Source organism: Zeus faber (assembly GCF_960531495.2).
Source record: "Zeus faber genome assembly, chromosome: 12".
Classification (NCBI taxonomy): Eukaryota; Metazoa; Chordata; class Actinopteri; order Zeiformes; family Zeidae; genus Zeus; species Zeus faber.
In genome coordinates this window covers 3904777-3908770 of record NC_137196.1, presented here as the reverse complement: position 1 = coordinate 3908770, position 3994 = coordinate 3904777, and positions in this window count along the sequence as shown.

Genomic DNA, 3994 nt, shown 5'->3' with positions numbered 1-3994 from the left:
CTGTAGCAAAATTATCTTCATGCATGACAATGCACCATCTCATGCTGCAAAGAATACCTCTGTGTCATTGCCTGCTATGGGCATAAAAGGAGAGAAACTCTGGCTGCGGCCCCCATCCTCCCCTGACCTCAACCATCAAAACAGCAGCTCTGGGAGGCTATTCTGACTTTCTGCAAAGAAATTTAAGCAGAAACTCTTCAAAAACTCACAAGTTCAATGGATGCAAGAATTGTGAAGGTGATATCAAAGAAGAGGACATAGGACCGTTACATACATGTTAACATAGGACCCCTATGTTAACATCTAACCTGGCCTGTTAACATGTTTTTGATTGAAATAGCTTTTGATTTCAGTAAAATATGACATCCTAATGCTGCAAATTCAACAAATGACTATTTTCAGTTCTTTACAACCTATAGAATGTTTTGAAACTCTGTTGTGCATAATTTGGAAAAGTGCATTTTGTGTTTTTCATTTTGAAAAAACTGCTGTTATCATTGAGAGGTTTGTTCAATAACATTCAAATTATACTCCAATGGTTGATGACTTGAAAATTATTCTGACTGTCATTTGCATCAACTATTTAGGAAAAATATAATTTGCATAATAATTTGGAACGCGGTGTATTAGGGGCCACGTGCTTAAATGCGTTGTAAACAAAACAAAGACATTGTCATGCATGGTTATATTTGATTATCAGAAAAAACTGCTTATACTCAATGATAAACATGATGGATAAAAATATGCTAAACCAAAGATTACCAAATATAAACCTGCACAGCTCTTCCACCACCCTTACCAACCCTAAAAACATTAGGCAACTGCAGTGCCGGGTTGTATGGGGATGGTAGCTCAGGAGGTAGAGCTGGTGGTCTAGTAATCTAAAGGTTGCTGGTTCGATCCCAGGCTCCTCCTGCTAGCATGCTGTAGTGTCCTTGAGCAAGACACTTAACACCTAATTGCTCCTGATGGCTGCGTCCGTCGGTGTTTGAACAATTGTAAGTCGCTTTGGATAAAAGCGTCTGCTAAATGACTAAATGTAAATGTAATGTAAATGTTGAGGTGGTGGGGCGTCCTCTACACAGCTGCTTCCAAACTGCTGATATGCAAAACCTTCTGTTCATGGGCCCTGCAGGCTGCTGCAGCATTGGCTCCGAACGGCCACATACAGTCAGGATTATGGTATGGGCAGTCGGGTGGGTCTGTTGCAGGGGAGACCAGCAGCTATGATATACTCTCCTGGTTTGCCAACCACGGGAACAGCCATCTCACGGTGACTGATGACAACTGTTGCCTGTCTGACTGCAGCTTGGATGGATGTCTGATTAATCAGTACTTTAGTAATAAACGTTCTCAGTACTGGAAGCAAACAGCAAAAGATTATTCCAACTATCACAAGCCCTCTTCCTGTTGCTGTCCCTATTTTCGTAAGCATGGCTCCCCATCTCTATATGCTGCCCTCTAACCAATCCCATGTGAGGGCTCCTCTGCCTGCAGCAGCCGTTACTTCCCTTCTCAAATTCTTCAGTTTATTCATAGCATGAGTAAAACTCCCTTCGGGTGAAGCGTTATTGGGAATAAACGAACAACATTGCTCACTGAACATATGACAGAAAATTCCTTTTCTGGTTATATTATGCTGTCATGTGTCTGATAGCCTCGTTTTGCGATGCTTGGTTGTTAGGCCAGGCTTATCCCCATGTTGATGGTGATGAGGTCTCCATTCGGGCCTCCTCCACGTTTGTCCCTTGAGCCAGTAGAATTCGCCATGGTTCACAGCTGATCAACAGCAACCTGAGTAACTAAAGAATCTGGAAAGTCTGCAGGCTCCTCCAGGGGCTCTCCATTCACGGTTTCCCCAAGATCCTTGGGGGGCTCCGTGGGTGCCTCAGGATTCGGGTTTTGTTCCTCCTCATGGTTTGGTCTAATTTTCCCTTTGCGGTATCTTACTACAGTGGTTTAGATGATACCATGTGGTGCTTCCCTCTGCCTGAATAGCAGTTGGCATCTCTCTAACCACTGTATAGGGGCCCTCCCTCTGTTGGTTTGTTTCACCATCTCCTGAAGAATCTCAGGTAAACGCTGTCTCCTGGTTCCATCCCCCATGTTGGTTCCTCTTCTGGCTCTGGAATGCTGTTCTGTACCTGTTGGTACTGTATATCACATTATGGATTGCAGTAAGTTGTCTGATATATTATTTTAATTCCATTTGCAATTGTTCTAACAGTGGACCCTCATGTGGTCCATCTAACACAGGCACAGGCATGAGTCGACCTGAAAGCATTTCATGCGGGGATAAATGCGTTTCTCTCTAGGCTTGTGGTAGCTCATTAGTGGTAGCGGGAGTGCGTCCATCCACTTTAATTTCATGCTCACACAGCTTTTGTTTATTTTCATCTTAAGCGTGTGTGGTGTGGGGATGGTCTGCTTGAGCAGCCAAACCTGACCTGGATCTAGGTGATTGGGTCCGAGTGGCTGCATACCTGTTGCTCGTTGGTTGGTCTAACAAGCAGCAGGTAAAACAGTCATCCCTACACAGACTCAGGATAGGAGCCCTGTCATGTTATATCTGCTCCTGGCTACTTCCAACTGGCCCACTCTCTACAATAAACTGGTTTGTCTACAATATCGTCTTCTGTGTCTTTGTGCCGGAGGGCCCTGAAAAGGTCACTTGGGTGGCGTGTGGTAGGCAGAACTGCCACAGTGGCACATGTGCAGGGATTCTCCGCCACAGGGAAGGGACACAGACACAGTCTTAATGCCCTGGAGCCACCAGCAGGCCAACGGGCGGCCCCAGCACAAACCCTCTCCCGATTGGCAGCAGCAGCACCCAGGATGTCCAGCGGAGGACCGGGGGAGAAGCAACCGCAGCAACCACCATGGGTCACCGTCTGTGGCTAGCTCCTCCACAAAGCAGCCACCGCTGGGACCATCCAGCAGCCCAGCAGCCAGGCCACCAGTCAAATTCTTTTGGACATTTGTTTGTTCAAGGTATGGAAACCCTGTTTCATAGTCCGGTGTTTTTATTATTTAAGGAACAGGAGCCCTGTGTCAGAGTTTGTCATTTTTGGATGTAGGAACCATGTGTCAGAGTCTGCTTTAAACATATGAACGCCACTTGGGTGGCGTCTGGTAGGCAAAACTGCCACAGTGTGCCATTCACTCTCTCAAACCTTCCCTTTGATTGTGGGGGATACACACATCCAAGCCTTTGCTTTATTCTCAGCTGCTGCATCACTTGTTTCACTGCATTCAGTTTAAATGATGATCCTTTATCTGAGCTGATCTCTGTTGGAATACCAAATTGAGGTATTACTTCTCTAGGGAGGAAATTTATCACTTCCCTGCTCCTAAGTCTGCTGATGGAATGGCTTCACTTACTTCACATTCAGCCAGATGCGCGTCTACCATTGATTGAAGATATGGAGACCAATATCCTTGCTTTTTAGTTCTCCTTACCACTTACCCCCGGCACAATGCAAGATTAAAGATTCAAGAGGTTTATTCGTCACATACATATACACTACTCACAAAAACTTAGGGATATTTGGCTTTCGGGTGAAATTTATGGAAAATGTAAAAAGTTCACGCTACAGTGATATTATATCATGAAAGTAGAGCATTTAAGTAGAAGCATGCAATGGTGATTTCCTCATCTCAAATAATTTATTGAAATAAAAGCCAACAACAGTGGTGGGTATACCACAACAAAAAATGTCAATGTCTCAATAACTTGTCATGTGCCCTTGAGGATCAATTACAGGTTAACAACGACGTCTCATGCTGTTCACAAGTCGACTTATTGTCTGCTGAGGCATGGCACCCCACTCTTCTTGAAGGGCGGCCCTCAGGTCATTGCGGTTCTGGGGTACAGAGTTACGAGTCTACATGGCGACTCAGCTGATCCCATAGGTTTTCTATGGGATTTAGGTCTGGAGAAAGTGCAGGCCACTCCATTTGAGGTACTCCAGTCTCCAGCAGCCGTTCCCTAATG